The sequence below is a fragment of the Rhinoraja longicauda genome, chromosome 8 (assembly GCF_053455715.1).
Source record: "Rhinoraja longicauda isolate Sanriku21f chromosome 8, sRhiLon1.1, whole genome shotgun sequence".
Taxonomy (NCBI): domain Eukaryota; kingdom Metazoa; phylum Chordata; class Chondrichthyes; order Rajiformes; family Arhynchobatidae; genus Rhinoraja; species Rhinoraja longicauda.
In genome coordinates this window covers 22,235,201-22,245,256 of record NC_135960.1, presented here as the reverse complement: position 1 = coordinate 22,245,256, position 10,056 = coordinate 22,235,201, and positions in this window count along the sequence as shown.

Here is a 10,056-nt window from a genome sequence, read left to right as displayed (position 1 = left end):
GTCTGCAATATAAATTATCTGCAATATACTTGAGATGCTGTTGGAGCTCAAAGCTTTTGTTGAATCGTGCCGCCTTCGTACTTTCTTAATGATATGAAGTAAATCAAATTGACTAAAAATCTGCCTTGTGTAATGGTAAAAACCTGTCATTGCTTATACTGCGAGAAAAAAATAGAACACAGATCTCTTTATATGCAAAGATATAAAATTTGACTTAGCAGTTGTCTGATATTATTTTCTTCCTGACTAAAAGCTGCTGACAGAAAGACCAGATGTTTTTGAATTTGTATATTTTCTGCATTAAAACTATAAATAACATTTTATGCTATCCCATTATAGTTGTTGATGTCTTGGTGATAAATTGATTTGCATGGATAAAAAGTTAAGCTTGACATTTGCCTCAATCACTTGGATCTGTTTGTATTATGCTGCACTTTTTTTTCTCTCTTCTGAATAGTAGTTTATTGAGACAAAATTAACAACATAAATCGAAATCATTGGGGGTCAAACTTTTTCTTTTCAATTTTGGGGATTTGGTTTCCACTGGGAAGGCCACCGTGTTATTGTTCATCCCTAGTTATTTTTGAAAAGATAGTGGCAAACAGCCTTCCTGAACGGATTCACGATTCATGGTGATTATATTTCCACAGTGATGTCGTTTATGGGAATCCAGGATTGGAATCCAGTGAAATTAATGTATTGGCAATATATTTCCAGATCATGATAGTGAAGGAGAACCTGCAGATGATAGAGAGACTAAAACTGAGTTTAGTTTATTATCATCATATCATATCATATATCTACAGCCGGAAACAGGCCTTTTCGGCCCTCCAAGTCCGTGCCGCCCAGTGATCCCCGTACATTAACACTATCCTACACCCACTAGGGACAATTTTTACATTTACCCAGCCAATTAACCTACATACCTGTACGTCTTTGGAGTGTGGGAGGAAACCGAAGATCTCGGAGAAAACCCACGCAGGTCACGGGGAGAACGTACAAGCTCCTTACAGTGCAGCACCCGTAGTCAGGATCGAACCTGTGTCTCCGGCGCTGCATTCGCTGTAAAGCAGCAACTCTACCGCTGCGCTACCGTGCCGCACTGTGTATTGTCATGTGTACCGAGGTACAGTGAAGAGCTTGAACTGATTGTGTATGATTGATGTTAATCCCAGTCCTTTACATCAATGGCATCATTGGGCAAAATGAAGCTCTTAGATAGCAGGCCTTGAGGTAGCCCGGCTTAATTTAGGCTTTTATGCATGCCCAGGGAAATGCAGAGGCCCAAGCTGAAAGTGACATGGTGGTAGGTTAACCCCTTTACTTGCTCCTGCTCTGCTGCCAGACAAAAGCTTTTCACTGTACCTCGGCACACGTGACAATAAACTAAACTGAATTTACCATTGAGCCCAGCAGAGGAAATTAAGAGACAGGCTAAATGCACTTTAGAAAAGAAGGCTGATGAAGCTCATTGAGCATCATAATACTCTCTGCATTAAAGTAATTACTCTCATTTTGTTTTCAATTATTTTCAGCACAATCCTGTACCAGATGTAGAATCAAAAGTAAGTAAAGGGGTTAACCTACTTGGAGATCTCTTCATTTACTGCAAAAGCATTCTGCAAACATATTCTCAAAATGTTTCATTATTTTCTCCTAATATAAGACATCATGAAGCTCTACCAAATTGAATATATAGTTTGAAGAAATACCTAATCACACATTGTCAATACCTTAATGCTTTGTGTTTATCAGGCCTAATTTTGCCCTGTGGAGAATATTCACTGAATAGTGTCATGGTGTCATGCAGCATGGAAACAGGCCCTTCGGCCCAACTTACCTATGCCGACCGAGATGTTCCATTTACGTTAGTCCCACCTGCCCATTTTTGGCCCATATCCCTCTAAACCGTTCTTATCCATGTACTTATGTCTTTTAAATGTTGTTATAGTACCTGCCTCAACAACCTCCTCCATCAGCTTAGTCCATATACCCACCATCTGTGTGAAAAAGTTGTCCCTCAGGTGCCTATTAAATCTTTCCCCTCTCACCTTAAACCTATGTCCTTTTGTTCTTGTTCCCCTACTCTGGGTAAAATACATTTCTTTTTGAACAAAATATTTTACAATGTTGGCCAATTGAAACTTTCCCAGCACAAAAAGCAATGATTCAATTTGCTGTAAAAATGGCAAGGTCACACATATGGCATGTGAAATGAATAAAATCCCAACATTTGGTGGGGAAAAAGAAAAACCTGTGAGTTGCAAATTATCATACATTTATGCTACCCTGCCATTAGGCTTGCAAAAATGGGAGCTCTGTATGTAAGTGTCAATAAATTGTTGCATTAGCTGTATAAAAACAAGTTAAATGCTGTAGAAGTTGGACTGACTATTTTGACCCTGTTAACGGGGTAATTTATGTTTCAACAACCTTCCACTTTGAAACCAGTTAATAATTATTGATAAATGTTCTGCACTTGCCAGATAAAGCACGTAATGAGGATATGTTAAACTGAGGAAATTATAATGGAAAGCCGAGAAATCAAATAATAAAATTGAAATAAAACAGTATGTTTTATTGGGTGCCCGTGATAGTGAGTGAGAATTCAAAAGCTTATAAATGTCTAGAATGTTTCTGATCATTGTTGAGGAAGTTATTAAATTTGATTTGTTGTGCTTTGCATAATATAGCTTTCTTTTACACACAGTAGCTGCCTTCCATTCCTAAATATAATGAATTAAAAGCTATCTAAACTTTGGTTAGAAAGCTCCTTGGTTATTGACATGGGCCCCACAAACAAGAAAATTAGAATGGCATATTTTCCTGCCCACCATTCCATGGCATTTAAATAAATGTTATTGAAACATGCAAATTTTGCATGCAAGTGGGAGGTCCTAATCTTTACATTTCATTGCTACAGGTATGTAACTGGTCTTATTGTTCCCCACGATCTTAGATGCCACATTGATCTCACTTCAAATCCAATTCACACTTAAGGAATTTGTTTAAATTAATTTGCTGAAGTAGAAAAAGTCAAATAGGGGTGATTGACCACTAAAAACGTTTGCGTCAATGACAAATTAAAATAGTAATTATTAAATTTTAAATCAATATCTTGTTCTTTACGCCTTGTGTTTGTTTATTGTGCAATTGTTCTTAATTTTCTGAAACAAAGTCTTGTGCATTTAATTGAACATTGTTGCAAATGTAATTGGGCTTGAAAGTATTCACTTGATTGATTTCATTGTTGTAACTCCTAATTTACTTTCTTCCATAACCATTATTTTTCTCTGTGATTTATTTTGAAATCAGAATAATAATTATAATCTTACACTGTTTCACAGCATTCCTTTTCCTTTTCAAGCATTGTTCAGATTTTTATGCATATTAACAAGTAAAACAGAAAATGCTGGAAATACTTCGTAGGTCAGGCAAACTCTGTGGGGGGGGGGGGGGGGGGGGGGACAGTCTCCATCTCTGCACCTGCTGACTTGCCTATGGAGTTTTTCCAGCACTGTCTGTTTTTATTTAACATTTCTATAATCTGCATTATTTTGAACCAATGTTAACAGAGAGTAACACACAAGACCTGCTAACCTCATGTCTATCTTATCAAGGAGCATCTAAAAGTGAACTATTGTTATCCTCCTGACACCACCACCCTCCACCCCCCACCCCCCATGTCAAAGAAATGCTGCCAGTGGTAGTGGTTGAGGCAGATCGAATGGTATTTAAGAGCCTTTTAGATAAGGAGCGATAAGGATCACATGCAAGCAGAGGAGATTCATTTACCCTGACATCAAGGTTGGCACAGACATTATGGGCCAAAATGTTTGTTCTTGCGCTGTCCTTTTTATATTCTGTGTTAAGATATCCTAGTTGATGGTAATACTGCAATTCACAATATCATCCCTTTTTACAGGGCATAATGATTAGTAAAAACTGTTCACAGTTACGTGTATATTTGCATTCACTCACCTTTCAATCTACAGCAGGTAACTAAACTTAAAACATTGTGTCACAGTGATGGAGAGACCTGGCAGAGGTCCAGTGCAGAGATAAGCAGCAACTTCACATAGGTGCATTAGCAAATCTCTATCTTGCAGTGCAAGGCACAGCAGGCCTACAGTGCAAGCCATATTGCCAAGATGGACATTAAAGGTAATGCCATCAGTGGCTTCAAGCAGCACATCAGCTGTCTGGGCCACACAGAGCTCTACGTACTGCAACTGAATGAGTGTTAAGATTCACGTTGGGTTGCTGCGTGCTTTGCAATGTTGAAATGAAGAGGCAGCAGAACTTTGGAATGAGGAATGTAGGATGTAATGCACACCATACCTTGGTGTCCATGTTCCACAGGTTTGAAACATGGCTTCACTCTGATGACCATTCAATATGTTCATGGCTGTTCAACCAAACTCACAAATTGAGGGAATCCAGACAATATTTCCCAGACTCATCCCTGAAATGAGAGGAATATGATTTGAAGAGAGATCAGGTTGATTAGTAAGAAGGGTCTCGACCCGAAACGTCACCCATTCCTTCTCTCCCGAGATGCTGCCTGACCTGCTGAGTTACTCCAGCATTTTGTGAATAAATCGATTTGTACCAGCATCTGCAGTTATTTTCTTATATCACTAAACCCAGAAGTCTGTTCCTGTTTTCTCCTCACATCCCTTATCTAACACTCAAATGAGTTTGTTTAATGATCTGGCCTCAGATGCTTTCTGTGGTAAATAATTCTACAAGTTCACCACTCCCTGGGAGAAGTGTTTTCTTATCACTGTGCTATATGGCTTACACCACATCTTTAGACTGTGACCTCTGGTCTGGACTACTCTACCATTAGGGACATCCTTCTGGTGTTAGTCTCTCCAAAAAGACATACATTACTGCAGGTCAGGCAGCATCGCTGGAGAACACGGATAGGTGATGTTTCGGGTCAAAACCCTTCCTCAGACCCGACGTTTCAGGTTTTCAGGTCAAGACCCTTCCTCAAACTGTTTAGTCACTCCAGTCCAGTTAAAATTAAAAGGAGCTGTGGAGACTGATTTATACCCAAGATAGACATAAAAGGCCGGAGAAACTCCAGCTGACCTGCTGAGCTACTCCAGCATTTTGTGTCTATCTCCAGTTAAGATTTGTAGATTTCTCTGATATTCCCTTTCATTTTTCTAAATCCTACTGAATACATAACTAATCAACCTGATCTCTCTTCAAATCATATTCCTCTCATTTCAGGGATGAGTCTGGGAAATATTGTCTGCATTCCCTCAATTGCAAAAATGTCTTTCCTCAGATAAGGAGACCCAAACTGCTACAATACTAAAGGTGCAGTTGCACCAAGACCCCGTACAATTACAGGAATACCTCCTTGCCTGTACTGAAATCCTGCCACTGTGAAGGCCAACATATTATTTTCCTTATTCATTGCCTGCTGTATGTGCATTCATTGACTGATACAAAGGACATCCAGGTTTTGTTGCACATCCCCCCTTCTGAATCTATCAACATTCAGATTATAATCTCTCTTTGTATTATTACTACAAAGTGGATACCCTCACGTTTAACCACATTTTACAACCACCGCTATGTATTTGTCCGCTCCCTCAATCTGTCCAAATGACGCTCTTCTGCATTGTCCACATGGTTCACAATCCCACCAATCTTTCGGTTGTCTGCAATATCAGAGACATTATATTTAATTCCCTCTTCTGAATATATACTGTATATATATATTGTGAAGCGCTTGATTCCCAGCACTGATCCCTCTGCTACCTCGTTAATTACTGCTTGTCATTCAAAAAATACCTAGTTATTCCTAGGCTTTATTACCAGTTCTCTATCCGTGCCAATATCTTGCCCTTAATCTGACGTGCTTTAATTGTTCTTGCAAATTTCCTGTATGGGATATTGTCAAAATCCTTCTCAAAGTCAAAATATACACTTCCACTGATTTCCCCTTGTCAAGTCAGCAGTTACATGCTCAAAATCTCCAAGCAGATTTGCAGGCATAATTCTGTTTTGTAAATTCATGATTGACTTTGGCTGATTGTGTCACTCTTCTCCAAATACTCAGCCATTATATCTTTTATAAATTCCCTCCCTTCTGTCTTTGTCTTGACTAATTCAAGGCTTATTTTTTAAATTCAGTCACTCACAATAATGGCCAAAAACTTCAACTCATCACTTTTGTTCATCGTGTTACTGTCTTTGTTCATCTTTGAATTCATAAAAAAGGTGCTTGCCCCATGGCTAAATTGTGATTTTGTCACCATTCTCATAAAATCAGACCAGGTACTGATGTTCTTAGAAGATAAAATAATGAGTTAGATTCCTTGAATATCATGGAATGCTTACTGAGCTAGAAGAAGGGAATTTGTTTAAAATCTGTTGTATATGTTGCCCTGTGCACATCCAAGTTTCACAATTGATGTGGTTTACACACAAAGAACCCTGCCTTAATGGAAAGTTGAATCCTGCTTCTGTTAATTGAGATGCTAGTCTAATCACCAGATTGATCCCTGGGATGGCGGGACTTTCATATGAAGAAAGACTGGATAGACTAGGCTTGTACTCGCTGGAATTTAGAAGACTGAGGGGGGATCTTATAGAAACATATAAAATTCTTAAGGGGTTGGAGAGGCTAGATGCGGGAAGATTGTTCCCGATGTTGGGGGAGTCCAGAACCAGGGATCACAGCTTAAGGATAAGGGGGAAGTCTTTTAGGACTGAAATGAGAAAACATTTCTTCACACAGAGAGTGGTGAGTCTGTGGAATTCTCTGCCACAGAAGGTAGTTGAGGCCAGTTCATTGGCTATATTTAAGAGGGAGTTAGATGTGGCCCTTGTGGCTAAAGGGATCAGGGGGTATGGAGAGGAGGTAGGTACAGGTTACTGAGCTGGATGATCAGCCATGATCATATTGAATGGCGGTGCAGGCTCGAAGGGCCGAATGGCCTACTCCTGCACCTATTTTCTATGTTTCTATGTTTCTATGTTTCTATGTTTCTAATCACATGTTTAAACCAATCCACTACTTATGGATCAGTAATCCAGTTACTCCAGTAATCCAGTAATCCTAGTACTCAGGAAGAAGGGTCTCGACCCGAAAGGTCACCCATTCTTTCTCTCCAGAGAGAAGTTACTCCAGCTTTTGGTGTCTATCTTCGGTTTAAACCAGCATCTCCAGTTCCTTCTTACACACTACTTATGCCATCTGTTTTATTCAATGCCCCTGTCCTTGGTGTTTCTTCCTCTCATCCTTTCCTCAATGATGTTTCATTTATTGACACCCCTAATCAACTACCCCAATAATCAACACAAAGATCAAACCTCGTTATCTGCCCCTTTGGGCTTCTCTCAAACTCTGAATTTCACTATCCATTCCCTACCCGATTCCTCCATTGTCTTCCTTGGTCTTTGTGAACATTTCCACATGCAAGGTTTGTTTTATTAAACTATAACCTCATACTCAGTAGAACATTGTTGCTAGGAGATTAAATTGATGGTTAATATGCCTATATAAAGAATAATCGATTTTGAGACCAATTACTAGAATTTCAATCACATCAGGCACATCATTTATAAGTTACTCGGCTGAGGTGCTGTTTAATCACTCAATGGGTTCAGCTCTTCCTTGTCCACACAGCAAGTAATGTGTCGCTGTCAGTTGTCAATCGTTGTCAATGCACATTCAATATCATAATTGCTGCACTAATGAAAGATGAAAATATATTTGGGTAAACAAAGTGGATTTGGGAAACCTCATCCACTAAAACAGGATTTAAAAAGGAAGGCTACCAGTTTGACTGTAAGACTTACAATAATCCTCAGTTATTCCAGTCTTATCACAGTGACACCCACTTGTATCTGAACTGCTACTCAAACCCACCCTATTTCTTCCATTAGGGAGAAATGCTACTGCTACTGAACTGCTACTCAAACCCTATTAGTTCCTGTTGAGAACGCTCACACAGGAAATTTCAAGCAAACTGATAACTTGAAAAAGACTGGGGAAGCACATCACTTAAATGTATGTTGCAGATATATTGTGCATGTACAACGGTTTCCTCCCACACTCCAAAGATGCATAGATTTGTAGGTTAATTGCTTCAGTAAAACTTGTAAATTGTCTCTAGTGTGTAGGATAGTGCTAGTGAACAGGATTACAGGTAGGGCCTGTTTCCATGCTGTATCTATAAACTAAACTAAACTAAAGTATTGGGACAAGGACCACTCTTCCTTCTGATGCAATGAACAAATAAAACTTACAGTTGTAAGCTAAAGCCTACCTGTGCTTTGACCCCTCACTAGAGGTGACTTTGTGAAATGTGTCACAAATGCATTAAAACTTTGGAAAAAAAACTGTTTTGTTACCCTTTCTTGGATCAAGTTCATCATCTTAAAAGTTCCACTTTTTCAGAGAAGCAGCAAGTCCTTACAATATATTACAAATCTAAAATTTAAGATTCATCAGTCCTTTAATCAAATTTAGTTGTACAGTTTGTGAGACTTAAGATGCCATCGTTAGTTTTAATATGCAGAGATATGCTATTCAGCAGCACCAGAGTATTTTATAGATGCTTCGCTGCAAAAAAAATTACATATGCATACAAAAAGAGGCTATAATTCAACTCTCATCCAATTTTAGCAAAGCAACTAAACTAATCTTTCAGAATAATTGGCACACATTAATGAAGCATCAGAGATAATTCTCTTTCTCTGGACTATAACAAAAAAAGCAGAAGCAAATTCTGTGACAAAGCTTTTTTTTTTGGTCATTTATTTGACGTGGGAGTTACAAGTTGTTTTTGGAAATGTTGTACTTCAAAAGGACCTAAATTTATATTGTTACTTCTACCTTCTCTCAATGTCCCAAAGTACATCACAATCAATGAAATATTTTGAAAGGCTATCATTGCTGTATCGTAAGAAGCACAGCAACAAATCTCCACAGACACAGCTCCCACAGACAGCAACGTCTCGCTACTTGTTTTCATACAATGGGAATATTGGGTTGAGGAATGTATGTAGATGAGTAATTAATTTGCAGATTCCCTGCCTCTATTAAAAACCAGAAAAGCAGGCAGCGCAGAGCAGACATACAAGATGCAGAAAGCATATTTTTTTCAGATAGATTCTTGCAACCCTTGTCTGGACATCTGTATCAACTTGAGAACGTAAATCCTCGGAACACCACCTTTGCAAACTGACAAAACTGAACTACCCATGTTTCATGAAACCATCTTATGCCATATGTTCAGCTCAGTTTAGTTTATTGTCACGTGTACCAAGTTACGATGAAAAGCTCTTGTTGTGTGCTAACCAGCCAGTGTTGGAATTGATGGAATTGTTTTATTAAACATCTCTTATTACATAATGATATGCTAATTTTTACAGTCACCTTCACGTCTGTAAGCCAATAAATTGATTCTGTAGCAAGGTCCTCGTAACCTGCATTGAGATAACATCAAAGGTGCATAAGCTGTTCAATTTGCTGGAGTAGGACTTGAATCCACCCATTTTGAATGCATGAGTTGTGATATCTAAATATTTGTTATCTATGTGTTTAAAGTAAACTGCTATTAATAAGACAAATTCCTAGAACTTCTTACCTAATAACCTAAAGGACTGATGGTATGTATCCAAGATGGAGGATATATGAATTGATCTTGCCACTGAAGTAGTGGTGGTTCCAAGAGAGGGAAATAACTTTTAATTTGAATATAATAAACATCTAGGGCAGGAAATTAGTTACCATCAAACAGGTCACTTTGTCCTGAATGGTTTCAAGCTTCTTCGGCGTTGAGTTTTTGCTGTGTACTTTAATTTCAATGAGAATTTTTTTTTTTATGTGAACACATGTAATTGTTGGAAAAAATTCCAATAAGACTTGTTTCCAACATTCTCAATTGTACACACTTTTCCACAGGGAACAGTTAATTACCTGGATCTGCCTTTTCTTGAAAACAACCTTCACTTTAGATATCTTTAATTGAACCTAATAACATTTTGTTTCTTCTTAACTCAAAGAACCAAACATCATCAATA